This window comes from Patella vulgata, chromosome 1, assembly GCF_932274485.2.
Source record: "Patella vulgata chromosome 1, xgPatVulg1.2, whole genome shotgun sequence".
NCBI classification, from domain to species: Eukaryota; Metazoa; Mollusca; class Gastropoda; family Patellidae; genus Patella; species Patella vulgata.
In genome coordinates, this window is record NC_065879.2 from 62,416,659 (window position 1) to 62,432,246 (window position 15,588).

Here is a 15,588-nt window from a genome sequence, read left to right on the forward strand (position 1 = left end):
TCGAAATGATGTCCCTTTAATATAATATGATAAAAAAAAGAAAATAACCTTTTACTGACTGTGACTAATCTGTTACTAATCTCTTTATGGTCAGTGACTAATCTCTTTATCTAGTAGCCTATATAAAGGTATCATCGATATCTTATTCAAATCACTGATTCGAGGCAGATTGTAAAGAAATATTCCATAGGTAAGATACATTTATTGTTTGGTCGGGCTGCATGGGTGGGATGATAGCAATCGGGTAAAGTACCATTTTCATTACAGTGAAATGCACCATACATACCTGCGTTTGTTGTATGTGTATAAGGCCACGGGGGTCACGGTGGCAAGTAGGTAAGACGCTGGCTCGTTAGCCTGGAGGTCGGGTGTTTGATCCCTGCATTGGCAGAGAAAATTCATCTAGATTTTCCGGCGTGGTTCACCTCTTGTCAGTGATGCAGGACTGAGGGCCTGACAAGGACAGCTGTCGAGTCGTTCGGATAGGACGAAAAAACCGAGGTCCCGTATTGGCGTGCACGTAAAAGATCCCTTGACAGTCGGAATACGATCCCTTGTCAGTGATGCAGGATGGGGGGGCTGACAAGGAAAGCTGTCTAGTCGTTCGGATAGGACGAAAAACCGAGGTCCCGTGTACACATTGGCGTGCACGTAAAATATCCCTTGACAGTTGGAATTCGATATAAGAGTAGGCCGTAGTGCCGCTGTCCGGGCAAAATTTCCCTCATAGCACACTGTATGGCATATGCCCGTCTTCATTAGCCCAGTTCGGAGCGGAACAGTAGGACGTTAAACACCATTTCATTTCATTTTGGAATACGATAGTTCCGCTGTCCGGGCAAAATTTCCCTCATAGCACACTGTATGGCGTATGCCCGTCTTCATTAGCTCAGTCCGGAGCAGAACAATAGGACGCTTAACCCCATTTCATTTCCGATTCCTTCCGTCAGCATAATCGACAAGGGGTGCTTTTTTTTGTTCTTTTTTCAGCTGTTAATTGGTTAAAATTAAAGAATTGATACCATTGGAGTAATATGCGTTTTAAAACAGGAGTTGATATGTAGGCCGTGTAGGAAATACAACCACACATCAGCTAAAATGCTGAATATCTGCAGGATCCATCTCCTCCTACCCCCTGTCGCGTCCACAAGGTTTTTAGAAAAGGGTGGCTAATTATGGAATCGAAAGTTGTAAAATCAATCGTACGAACATGACCGTAATGTTTCACACCAATTTTGAAAGATCCGATTGTCCTAAAATAACGGGGTGTTAGGTCCAATAGCCCCAAATTTAAAGTAGCTTATCATACATAATAGATTTACTGACTTTTCTAACAAAATCTTCGCAGTTTTAAAATATTGTACATCATTTTTTTTCTATATTAGCTAATCGTAACTGTAACTTGTTACTGAGGGAAAGATTATTCTATCTGACCAACCAAATTTGCAATTGTATTCCTTTATGCCAATAAATAACAAACTATTCTAGCCCAGTTAATTCTTATTGAATAAACACATTTATTTATTATGGCGTCGGTAAGAAGTAGTTTTTAAAACATCTTGGACAGATTCGGTTAGATTCGGTAAATCTTCGACCGAACAATTCGGTTTTTGTACAAAATGTTTGTTTCGGACTATCGGAACCACCATCTATCGGACCTTCGGACAGTATCGGATATTTGACCAATGCAGGGTATGACTTATTGTATTCACTGTATTTGTCATGATTTGAATTAAACATACATTATACAAGAGCTAAATCTGCCTATTGCAGGTCCTTCTTTGGGCCTGAAATGTTATGTAAACTATTAATTAGACTTTTATTAACATGACAAGACCATAATCAACCCTGGATGTCATCGGATATCTCCGATGTTAAGTAGATTAGAACGGCTAGCCATATTTTGATTTAATCTAAAAATGGTGAAACGAGTCTAAGCTTCGAAAAACCATGGGGTGGTTGCAATTAATGCACACATTTTGTAAAACCTTCAAAAGCTAATATCTTCGCTCGCAATGGAGCAATTTGATTGAAATTTTCAATAAATTCATTTTGCATCATTGCCGGCTCTTAATCTAAATCTTACATAATGTATCTTTAATGCCCCGTAGGTCACATAATTATATATTTTATATTTTCATCTAAAGATCAAGATGAGTACCATATTTGCAGCTATTGTGTTTTCTCTGTTTCTTGTGAGGTAAGGTATTTTATGTTTACTACTGTAAAACGATATATATGATTGCGAGATCTTCTTTAGTGTACCCATCAACAATATATTATTGCGACACGTGGTATTTACTTGAGTTTACTTCTTTGATGTACCCTACAACACGGGTCATCTTCTTGAGTTTACAACATGCGACATGGGTTAATAGGTTATCTTCTTTAGTTTAATCTACAAAAATATACTATTGCGACACCTTCGTTAGTTTACTCTACAACTAGATATTATTGCGACACCTTCGTCAGTTTACTCTACAAGAAGATATTATTGTGACACCTTCTTTAGTTTACTTTACAACCATTAGTAATCTCTAATAATATCAAAAATAGATGAAAATAATAAATGGAGCTTTTTTTTCCACCATTGTTTTCATTTAAAGATGTTAATATGAGTATATATTTTGTGTATAGTTGTAGTTTTGGTCAGCAATTCTCAGAATTGGACGGAAATAAAAACCAGAAACTGGAATACGCTGAATTTGAAGGTTTATTCAATATGTATGATTTGGATGGTTTGTACTATTTCTAGTTGAAATAATTGGTGGGAAGGGGGTGAAGGTGTCTCAAGTAAACACATTGACTTTAATGACGGAGAAACTTGAGTTCATCATACCATAAACTCAAGATCCCCACGTGATCGATTATAAACGTTACCTCAGAAGCATATCGACATCATTTGTATGGTTACTGTCCGACTGAGAACTGGTTCCTGATACATTCAAACCCCATAAAAGGGTGTTAATTTGAAAACATTTTCAAGTAAATATATGAATTAACTATGTCATTTCGGGACTAACAAAGAGAGGGTGGTTTAACGTCCAGTCGACACAAACTAGTTCATTTCGGGACTAACATGATACAAGGTGCTTAGCAGTTGGAGGACCCTGGGACTCCCCGGAGGTTGGATATCCGATCCTACTGCGTGTCGCGTACAAGTGTGGGATCGAAACTACGCAATTTGATTCAATGGCAGACCTTATGATCTAAGGCACACGCGTTAAACCACTCGACCACCCAAACCTGTAATCTATAATGAAGATGGGTTTTTAGCTTATCCGCTTCTGAAAATAAGATAATTATTATGTACGAGATTAAAATTTCTCAATGAAAGTGGCTTAAAATGTGCCCCGACTGTTGAATTATCCATTGGTTTAACAATATTAAACATATGTGTCTCACGATACTCTCAATGTTCTTTCCTAAGGTAACAGTGAAGTTAGTCTGGCGGAGGTTATAACGAAAGCTGGATTGACACAAGCTCAAGCCCTCGGTGTATTTAAAGTATATGATATAAATGGAGACGGAAGAGTGGATATATCTGAATTAGGAAATTTATTCTCTAAATTTGATATTAATGGTATGTTTGTTACTTCAATAATAACATAGGTCCAGTGGTATCTATCGACACCGACTTCTACTCTTCATCCTAGCAATCATACACATTACATGGGACACCTCAACAAATTGAAATGTAGTGAAATGGAATGGGGGTTAACGTCCAACTTTTCTGCTACGGTCTACTGTTATTTCGAATTCCAAAAAAACTGCAAATGGTTCTTTTACGTGCACGCCAATGTGTACAAGGGACCTTCGTTTCGAGTTCCATTCGAACGACTAGATACCGCCATTGCCGTCTGGCACCACAGACGAAAGTTAACCGGGATATAACCCCCGGAGACTTTCTCGGCCAACACCAGAACTTTTTGAAAAACTGGCTGCCGGAAATGCAGTCTCGCAGATCGTTGTGATAAAGTGTCAAATGAACGGACTTGCGAATCTTGATGAAGCCCTGTCACGAGCGCCAAAGTATGGGGACCGCCCGCAGAAAATTTTGAAAAATAGACTGTATTCAGTCAGGCACCGATTGTCGAGATAAAAAGAGCTCACCAGATACCGCCTGTCGCCAAACCCCTAGTTAAACTTTATCCGACCAGAGAGGAAAGTGTCAAACAAATGGAGTGAGTGAATCAAAGTGAATGAATATTTTTACCACGATGTCTTGAGAAATTGACTGCCGGAAATGCAGCCTGGCAGTATTTCAGACACTGGTCGTTCAGATAAATAAAGCTGATCATATACTGTTCGTCGCCAAATTAGTAGCTTATCCGAACCGAGGGGGAGATGTCAAATGAACACAGTGAGTGTATCAAAGTGAATGAATATTCTGGTCGTGTTGAACCTATACCCAAAAACTTTGAGGATCGTAAAAAGCACTTCTCAAATGGTTCACGTATTATTGTTTATAGTAGGTTTACAGCAGGATGGGCTTGGTAAGAAATCACTCAGACTTAGCAACATGTAATCTATGACTGAGTGGCAATGTGGGATTTAATCACCGTAGAAGGTATTGATTACCGAAACATATCACAAATATTTGTTTTATTTTTAAACTTATTGGGAAGGGGGGCAAAATATTGTGTTGATCAGACAGATTTGTGATAGTGTTTGACCGTTCAGTGTGTGCAATATATGTGAACAATCAATAGAAAACAAACGCTTTGATGAATATAATCAGCTGACAAGTTGTTTCGTCTGCATCTAACGGATTGAGTTAGGTTTTCAAATTATAAGTACATAGTAAATGATTTGCTTAGTTTTATTTGCGTTTACCATTTTGTAATAATAATATTTTACCACGTTGCACACTGTAGGCAGACGATTATTGTTTGACTTTAGTGACTCTTGATGATTGGATTTGTTTTTGTGATTTTAGGCGGGTAATATAACTAGTAGAGCCGTCGATGTCTTCGCGTTCAAGGATCAAGTAGGAATTGAAACAGGAATGGTTAGAAATTGACATTTTGTGTGATTTGATAGCTGTTCGATTGGAATCGCGAAATAATCTAGTAATGTCAAATGTAATTTTGAAATTTACATTTTAATTTAGATTTATAACGGGGGCCAGTTTTAAATGTTATCTAGAAACATCATTTTGATTTGATCTCTTTCAATTACAGGCGATGGGTCAGTGTCTCCAACCGAATTCAATCAACACGCTAAAGATGTAAGAAATACATATTAGCTTTTTATTACTATGTTTTAAAATAATGTTAAATCAATTGATTTTGTAACAGTTATTTAAATGTCCTAGCATTTTTATAATTGAGCATTCGTCTACTTTCTATCATACACTTTTAGCCCACAAGAAATTGTTTGGCGATTTATGCGCAATGTAATAATTCCAGTAATACCACTCGTGAAAGTAAATGTAATATAGCCTCTGGCGGGTATTTGTTTTCTTGATAGCTATATACACCCCCTCCTGTTGTCGTTTTTTTAGGGTTAAAAAACTTTATTGAAGAAAAAAAAAATATTTGATGTAACCCAACCATTATATACTATAGGAAATTGTGACCAGTGTTTATATTGCCGTGGATAGAATCACAGTGGTCGAGTTTGGACCAAATAGTTTTTAGCTTTCAGCATAAGCAGTTAGAATATCTTGAAAGGCAGACGAATACCTATGTCACATGTTTCTGATGAGCAAGATCATTTCTAATACCATATTAGTGTAAGAATTACCAAGTTCTGACCCTGGATTCTACAATATACAGTTTATTTTATTTTACAGTTACAGCCAACAGGAAGATGAACTGATTCACATCAATAAATTTTTAAAAACATTTTGTTGTATATAATTTTGTGTATAGTTTTCCAATTGAACACAGGATACAAGCGACATTGTGTAATAAGGACAATGTCACTTTCCTAATGAACGGGCACTTAGAATAGTCAAAACACGGGAAAGAGTCATTTGTCTTTGTAAATGTTTTGTTAAGCTGTACTTAGCTGCTCCGCCCATCCCCACGCCCCTCTCCCCACTTCCTACTCTGACGCTTGAACTGGACCAGCTTAACTAGTCAGGCGGTCCAGGAGCAGATCTGGCATGGATGTGGACGTTCCGGATGTGGACGGTTAGTTTTCATAGGCACAACTTCCTCCATATATGGCATGGCAGGAATCTTGGATCTTCAAGATTTCAACTATGAAAAACCCTAGGTCTATATTTCAGCTTCTAGACCACTTAGGATTGCAATCTTTGTGTATAAACCTACATTTCCAGGGTCAAGGAATACAATTATGCCATCTAGAAAGAGCACCATTTCCTCCAAATATATTATGGCAGCCATCTTGGATCTTCCAAATTTCCGCTATGTGTAAAACCTTATGTCTACCAATATCTCAGCCTCTAAATCAGTAATAGTACGACGATAGTTCAAGGGCAAAATCGCCACCCTAGAGGAGAATTTACGAGACCAAGTTTTTCTAGAGCAGTTTAGGACGAAGATTTCGATTGTGGATGGTGACCAGGTGTTTGTTTTTGTTTTTGGGGGGATTTTGTTGTTTTTTTAGGGGGGGGGGGGGCTTTCCGAGTTACGGCGTGGGGATTTGGTGGGATGTGTCCAATGTCTTAAATTGGGTGGAATTTACATTTCTAAATAAGTGTCTATGGAAATCTTTTCAGCTTGGCGGGTAGGGTGGAATGCCGAAAATTGGCGTGAAATATTTTAGTGGGGAGAGTGGAGTCTAAAGAAAACAATTTTTGGGACAAAAACCATATGGTTCGATATTGGTATTGATGATCGTCTTATAGATTAGTAAAACATTAATTTCTAGCAATGCGGATCTATAACATAGTCGATAGAGTGCACTTGGTCTACTGGTTTGCTTTGTGGTGTTGGCTGTGTGCATGAGGGGAAAAGTGAGGGGGTGGGGCAATGCCTATAATTGGTGGGAAATATGATCAATGTCTGGGCAACAACTGTATAGCCTTGCGGGTTAAGGACAATTCCTAAAGTGCAAGAGAAATGTGGTAATGTTGATATACATGATGATCATCTTATACATTCGAATAGCATAAAATTTATAGCACTGTACTGCTCTGAATAAGTGTAATATGATGCCACTTAGACAATTGCTTGTAATTTGGGGAACAAAGAACACCTTTTACAACCTTTCCTGTGAATGGGAGGGGTTGTAGATGGGGGCAATAACATAAAATGTTGGGAAATTAGATAATGTTCAAATATGATTATGACCATCTTATAGATTAGTAAAACATTAATTTCTAGCACTTTAGATCTCTAAATAAGTGTACAGGGTCCCTTGGACAATTGTTTCGCTGTGCGGAGGAGGGGACGGCCAGGGGTGGTGGACTGTATTGGACTCTAAGTGTATTTTTTCCGGACAAATGCCACATGCTTCTAAAATTATCTTGATGATCATCTTATATATTATTAAAACATTGATTCCTAACACTGTACATCTCTAAATGGTGTATAGGGTACAGATGGGTCAACTGATTTGCTTTTCTATGGACGTGGGGGTACTGAGTGTAGGTGTGGGAGGGCGTGCTTGAAAAGATACAAAAGTAAACAAATCTTTAAACAACGCTATCTACTGATGTTCTTACCGGCGTTATTTCTACTATGACACATTTAGACATTTTACGTGGGCTACGAATACTACTAATCGCCCTGAATGTTGTTGAATCGAAATTAACCAAAATAAGTGGCGGTTCGGCAAAAAAATTTAAAAATTCCTGGAGAATCGGGAGTAGCTACGATTAGTGTACGAAAAAGTTACGATAGTTCGTGCGTAATCGGGTGAAAAATATACCGAATATCAAAATAGGGTTACGTTAAAGGTACGAAATGAAAGGTAAGAATAAACCAAATTATTTACAAATATACCGAATTCAATTACGAATACACTACGATCTCCACGAATAATGCCGATAAGTTTGGCAATTCGGCATATTCTTGGATCCCTAAACACTCGTTATATTGCCGATGGACACAATTTTTTTCTGCCGAATCGCCACAAATTTCGATTAATTTCGATTCGGCACTATTCGATTTCGTAGCCCACGCGAAAATCGTCGCCGATTCGTATATAGTTCGAGTCGGTTTCACGTATTTTTAGGGAGCCACGAATAGCCACGAATGTCAAAGAATCGAGTAGGAAGTTGTTACGGACGATACGAAAGGGTTACGACGGGTTTACGATACATCTACACATTCCGAAATTCGTAGACCGACCATTAAGGTTTTGGCAAACAAAAACGTTCATGGTCGAATACGAACAATACGAGTGTGTAAAGAACGAACAAAATAAGAATCATTTACGAGCTTCAACGAATCGGAAAAGGTTTAGATTGGGGACAATTCGTGACATTCGAAGCCCACGTGAAATCCAGGCATAACAGTGGGAATATATAAGGTTGATGATTTATAAGACTGTGAAATAGCTTTATTTAACGTCCGCTTCCACCGAGGTGATATCGCAGACAATCCTGATTTATAAGACTTGGTCGCCCTATTTTAAAGGGATTTGCGAGGTTACAGCCAACTTTTAATGACGCTTCCTAACTCTTTTCTCTCTATTTTCCTCTCTGTTTTATTAGGGAAAAACTGATTGGTTGGAAGTAGACTTTTGATTAGCTATAGAATAATGTAATGTTACTATTTCTGAAATAGGAGTCATAAATTGAAATTAAATTAAAGTAACACTTTTTGAAATAATTAAAATACAATAAATGTAATTTGTCAAAAGTTATTGATAATAATTATATAAGCTCGATAATTATGATCAATACAAATAAAACAAAAAATAGTAGTCTTTATGAGGGACGGTAAGGTAAAAGCAAATAAAAAATGGACCTTCAAAGGTAAAGAACTACAAATTGTAAAAGAATACAAATATTTGGGTCTCTACTTTATTAGCACCAATAACTGGCACCAAACTATCAAAGCACTCTGTCCGTGAGCATAAAAAGCTCTTTATCCTACATATACGTTTATCAATACCTACGAACTAAGTCACGAAAAGGCACTGTTTCTGTTTGACCACATGTGTTGAAAATAAATTGTATATAAACTTATTCTACGTTTTACGTTTTAATATGATAAAGGACAAATTTGGTGTTCCGTTTGTGATTTTATAGCATTTTATGTATATTGGCATATCGGTAGGACCTAAGTAAGTTTAACTTCGTTAATTGCATATTCTATGTCCCATCAGGTACATGTCGTATTAAACTTTTTTAAAGCTTGACTGCACATTCTATGTTTTTCTTGAAATGATATAATTACATTTTAATTTTACCATAAGACCGGCTTTTTTGGGGGTTGGACTTTAAAGAATACCAAAAGGGGCAAATTATAAATCACTAAATTGTACGTACAAACAAAAGTTACACAATATATTGTATTTTATGTGCTTTCTGTATATTATTCGTGTGAAATTATTATTTATATGTGAAATAAATGAAATTAATGATAAAGCTATCCATTATAACACTGTTCTTCAAAACATTATAGATACTGTTTAGTCCGGTGGCTGAAGGGGGGGGGGGAATCGCCACCCGAGCTGTGAATTTATGAGACCAAGTTTTTCTAGACCAGTTTTTTGCGTAGATTCCGAATCTGGGTGGTGATCACGCGTTTGAGGGGGCGTTTTCGAGATTTATGGGGTCCAATGTCTACAATTGGGGGGCAATGTCATTATTCTAGGACTGTCCATCTCTAAAGAAGTGTGTATGATGCCCCTGGACAACCGTTTTGATTTGTTACGAAGCAGGCTCACGTCGATTTAAATGATGATTTTCTTACAAGTTTAAAAGTGGTTTCTCGTTAGCCTTTTCGTTCAGTACCTATTTCGTCATTCAATATATTAAATTATAAAGGTACTTCTCAAGAGATCTGGAAATGTACATAAAAAACACAGTAATCAGAGACATGTTTAGATATTAGTTAATTCTTAGTCTTCATCAGAAGATTCAAAATCAGGGGTCATAATATGAGCGGGATAAATATCTTCTTGGTTGCTGACAAACAGCTCGCATATATCCTTTGCATATGCTTCAGACACCAATTCACATTATAAATCTTCATTCCAGCCATGCAGTAAAAGACCACTACGGCAAGGTGGTAATAAAGAAAGGTCTGTTATTTTTTTTCACCCAGAAAATCTTTCTTCTAGTGTCATCTACTGATGTATGTCGCCTTCCGCGATATTTTCTACCTTTGCCCGTTTCATTATCGACCAGAATGTGTATATTTGGATCATTGTTTGCGAGGAGAATGATTGGGATGTCTATTACGCCCAAGCAAGAACGCAAAATACAATTTGTTTCAGCGCCTCAATTAATTTGCAATGCGAAGAGGAGTAGGTAAGCTATTTTGGTGTCCTCGTGATTTGTTGTCAGTACTAGGATATTCTTGACACTTTCAATACTAATCTTGATATATTTGTTTTATCCAATCAAGATTAGTATTGAACTTGTCAAGAATATCTGGGCCTACATGCTTTCAGTGGTAATGACTATCTGTCTTTCTTTTTCCAACTTTCTAACAATTTTAAAGAGCTGGGACAGACAAATGATGTTTCTGGTGACGTAATTGCTGGTTTAGAAACAAATGTGTGTACCATGTACGGCGAAAGGCGACTTAAGTCAGCAGATGACACTAGAAGAAAGATTTATTTTCTGGAGGAATTTTAATTGTGATGAAAAATATCAAACCTTTCTTTATTACCATCTTGCCTGAGTAGTCTTTTGTTGCACATTAAACGCAACAATTATGTTGCAACAATATGGAGACAAGCTGCAAAACCAATGATTGAACAAGATGAGCCTGCGATACAAGGCTGGAATGAAGATTTAAAATGTGATTGGGTATCCGAAGCATATCCAAAGGATATATGCGAGCTGTTGATTAGCCATTCAGAAGATATCTATCCCGCTCATATTATGAACTTTGATTTTGAATCTTCTGATGAAGATTAAGAATAAACTAATATCTAAACATGTCTCTGATTTACTGTGTTTTATGTACATTTCCAGATCTCTTGAAAAGTACCATTATAATTTAATATCTGGAATAACGAAATTCGTACTGAACGAAAAAGCAAACCGGTTAAAATACAAATGTATATTTCGTTTGGTTTTTCTTATAGTTTCGATGGCCTACACTACATGAAGATCTGATCAGTTGTACTGGGAGGTCGCGTCAGGAGTCATACGAGCGGCTTTTGACCCTATGACGTCAGACATTGATTAATCAATCAGCGTTGACGTTTCTGGGGGTTTACCCACAGCTCCGTGCAGAGTACGCCAAGAACTCGTTGTAACAGACCGCTTCATTGGCTTATTTTGAACCAAGTGTTTTCTGTTCCCTCTCCCGCCCCATACAATGGGAATCTTACACCCATATATAGAGGTGTGCAGTGGAATTAAAAAGTAATGTTTTTACCAAGCACTAAGAAAATCATCATTTCCCGCCAATTTTACCCCCCTCCCCACCCACGCTCACCTGCTACCCCCACCCCACCTCCCCACCAATCAAAACAGTTGTCCAAGGGCATCATACACACTTCTTTAAAGATGGACAGTCCTAGAAATTTATGTTTTATTAATATATAACATGATAATCATTTATGTCAACATAATGACATTGCCCCCAATTGTAGACATTGGACGCCCTATATCTAAAAAACGCCCCCTCAAACGCCTGATCACCTCCCAGATTCGGAATCTACGCAAAAAACTGGTCTAGAAAAACTTGGTCTCATAAATTCACAGCTCGGGTGGCGATTCCCCCCCCCCCCCCCCTTCGGCCACCGGACTAGTTCTCCCATACAAACCAAATCAGTTACGGTTCGTGCTGGAACTGAATGGTATAATGAGGATGTCCATCTCTCAAAGATCGAACGAAACAAGGCAGAGCGGACATGGCGAAAATCTGGTCTACATGTTCATCGGGAAATATTTAAAAAAGCAAACAGGGGCGTAAATATGGGGGGGTCGCAAAATCAGTGCAGTCGGTCGCAAAATAAGAGCAGTCGGTATCAAAATAAGTGCTCACTGCACACGTTACGCTACTGACGCAAAACTTTAGTATAAAATAACCTTGTCAACTTATCATGTTTGAAAAAATGATGTGTTTAACTCTTATTCTGTTGTGAGTATGTAGGTCTAAGAACAAAATTTCCCCCAGGTAGAAAAATAGTCGGTCTCAAAATAAGTGCAGTCACTGCAGTCGGTCTCAAAATTATGCATCGCCGTCTTAATGAATTAATGAGGTAAACAAATAATGCCAGAATAGATCCCAAATACTAGTCGGACGCAAAATCAGTGCAGTCGGTCGTAAGATATATGAGCAGTCGGTATCAAAATAAGTGCTCACTGCATACGTCACTCTACTCACGCAAAACTTTAGTATAAAATAACCTTGTCAACTTATCATGTTTGAAAAAAATGTTTTTCACCCCATGGCAAAGAAATAGTCGGTCTAAAAAAAAAGTGCTCACCGCAGTCGGTCTAAGACTAAATGAATTAATGGGGTGTTTTCTGACCATCAGAATTCTGCAAAATCTCTCCCCAAAGTCCAGGGCATTTCAGAGACCAAGTAAGCGCCCCATTGGGGTAAAGTGCCCTCAGGCCCAGTCCTCAAAAATTAAAAGCTCAGTTACATATCGGCGCTCAATTCCATTATGCTATCATTCTTCAACTCCTTCTCTGTCTTATACTATCTCATCACTATCATATTCACAGTTACAGTGAATCGCCCAGTTAGTAGTACCACTAGTGAGTGAGTCGTGGGTCAAAAGACTGTAGAATTGTTAGTTCTACTCTCACAAAACAGGCGACATTGACAGATAGGCCTCAAGATTCTGTCCCATTTCTTATCCTCTCGTTAACGAGAATTTGGATCCATTTGCCATGACATTGATTAAAATTGTCAGGCCCAATCCCAAAAATTAAAAGCTCGGTTACACATCTGAAATTTTTTCGCGCCTACGGCGCTCGATTCCATTATAACGTCATTCTTCTACTCCTCTGTTGTCTTATACTGTCTCAGCACTATCATATTCACGGTTATACTGAACTGACTAGTTATGTTAGTAGTACCACTGGCACTGGTGTGTGGGTCATGGGGCGTCAGACTATACAAAAGTTCTGTCAACTCTTGCAAAACAGGCGGAATTGACAGGGGCAGATCTCGAGATTTTGTCTAATTGACTCACATTTCTGGTCCTCTCGTCCACAAGAATTTCTCCAAGCAATGACCTCAAATGCCAAGATATTAACTCAATATTTCAAAATTTTCTCAGGTTGCTCAGTGTTATAGGCACAATCATATATGACATAAACTTTATGTCAACTTAAATAAAACTGCTTTCCAGCGAGACAACGATCGGCAAACAACTATATAATTATACAATACCACCTATGTTCTACCGGGACGCTTAATGGTATAGCCAGTATTTTGTTGACATTCATTGTGGGGTGGAATTGTGGCTGGGGTGGCGCCCTAGATTTGGACCCCCTCACCCCTATCTAGATCCGCTACTGCACATGGCCCCTCAAAACTCGCACCTGTGATGCTCGGCTCCTGACTGTGTCACTCGTAGGGGTATGGGCATCAGTCGGTCGCATTTTGGCTAACCCCCTCCCCCCCCCAAACAAAATCGTTATGTACGCCCCTGAAAGCAAAACTCGTATTGATTAGAAAAATTGAATCAGCAAAAAGATATTTCTATTCAGATAAAATAGAATCCAGTGAAAATAAACAGAAAGAACTTTATAAAGTTGTTAACTCGCTACTCGATCATAATAATGGTGTCATAAAACTTCCAACCGATGATGTAACTGATTTACCTAATAGATTTGCTAACTTCTTTTCTTCCAAAATTACGAAAATCAGAAATGATTTGAACAAGCCATCTTCATCAGACATCACTACAACTAAAGCCATCCTGTCTAGCGTAAACTGTAATCTAGAAGCTTTTTCACCTGTTGCAGATCATGAAATTAAAAAGTTAATCTGTTCATCAAATTCAAAGTCTTGCACCCTTGATCCGTTACCTACCTGGCTTCTAAAAGAATGCATCGACTGTATACTCCCTTCATTAACTCACTTGATCAACCATGCAATCCAATGTGCTATTTTTCCAGATGTTTTCAAAACCGCAATCGTTGTTCCTTTAATCAAAAAGCCAACTCTTGACTCGAATCATTACAGGAACCATCGACCAGTATCCAATCTCAGCTTTATCTCTAAAATCCTTGAGAAATGCATAGCTTATCAATTAAAACCTTACATTTCTGACAACAGCCTTCTTGAAGTATTTCAAATTGCATATCGCACACATCACAACACAGAAACTGCTCTTGTCAGAGTTCAAAATGACATTCTAAATTCACTAGACAATCATAATTGTGTTCTCCTTATATTGTTAGACCTGTCACCTGCCTTTGATACCGTCGATCATAGCATTCTAATTTCTCGTTTAATATCTGGTTTCGGTATATCCGGCTCTGCAATCAACCTTCTCAGATCCTTTTTAAAGGCCCGGTCCCACTGCACTTACGGATGCCAAAAGGATGTAAAACGGGGAAAAAACGTGCCCTCCGTTTGAAAACGCCATGCATCCGTTGTGTACTCATTGCATAAGTGTTTCATACGCTCTATCCATCGAGCATCCGTTCACTTTGATTTCATCCGCGCAAAAAGTTTTGAGCTGCACAAAACTTTTATAACGGATGAACTTTCTGCCGTGTACGATGTAAATGCGCGACTTATACGAGCACCAAACGTTCCATGTCCGTTATCATCCGTTAAACGTCCACTGTATCCTCTCTGCATACTCTGGGCATCCTCGCAACTCACATCCGATCCAGTTGATAACGGAAAGAGGGAGGAAAGATAAGGTACATGGAACGTCTATAGATCGTTAGTAGCACGGAAATAGAAAGGATGTACGCGTATGCATCTCGTATATAAAGTTTTCAAAACGGACAAAGCGTTTGTATCTGGGATATATATGGTATATTGAAGAATGTCTGGAGTTTGCCTAACCCCTTCGGAGCTGTCATCCACTTCCATCCGCTAGGCTTCCGATGAACATCCATTTAACATCCCCGCTACATACTTCGCACGTTCGTTCTTTTCCGTTCTGTTTTCGCAAATTTTGTCCATTTCTGGAGCGGATGAAAACAGATGGAGCCACCCCCGAAAGTTTGCTCGTCCGCTGTGTCCTTTTTGTATACGTTTTGTGTCTATCGGTCACTGGGACCGGGCCTTAACTGATAGAAAACAATCTATTGTTGTCAGTGGCAAATTATCTGAAGGTGTCCCACAGGGCTTTGTTTGGGGTCCAATTCTGTTCAGCTTGTATACCTTGCCCTTGGGTAAAATAATTAAAAAGTATAATATCCAGTATCATCTTTATGCAGATGATACGCAGTTGAATATCTCGTTCAAACCAATTGTTAAAGATGGCTTCGTTTTAACTAAGTATATTTTAGAATCTTGTATCAATGAAATACGACAATGGATGTCAATCAATTTTTTAAAG

The 15,588-nt window shown here is 38.3% G+C and overlaps 1 long non-coding RNA gene across 2 annotated transcripts; it reads left to right on the forward strand.

The window, feature by feature from the left end:
* The first annotated feature begins 164 nt into the window (after window positions 1-164).
* On the forward strand, window positions 165-5,831 carry LOC126813970 (uncharacterized). Of its 2 annotated transcripts, XR_008789336.1 has the most exons (6): window positions 165-190; window positions 2,148-2,200; window positions 2,638-2,738; window positions 3,431-3,583; window positions 5,184-5,230; window positions 5,798-5,831. It is a non-coding gene; the product is annotated as an uncharacterized LOC126813970 (long non-coding RNA). The 2 variants fall into 2 exon arrangements; XR_007677287.2 differs by lacking the exon at window positions 165-190 and having other exon boundaries at window positions 2,135-2,200.
* Window positions 5,832-15,588: the final 9,757 nt, after the last annotated feature.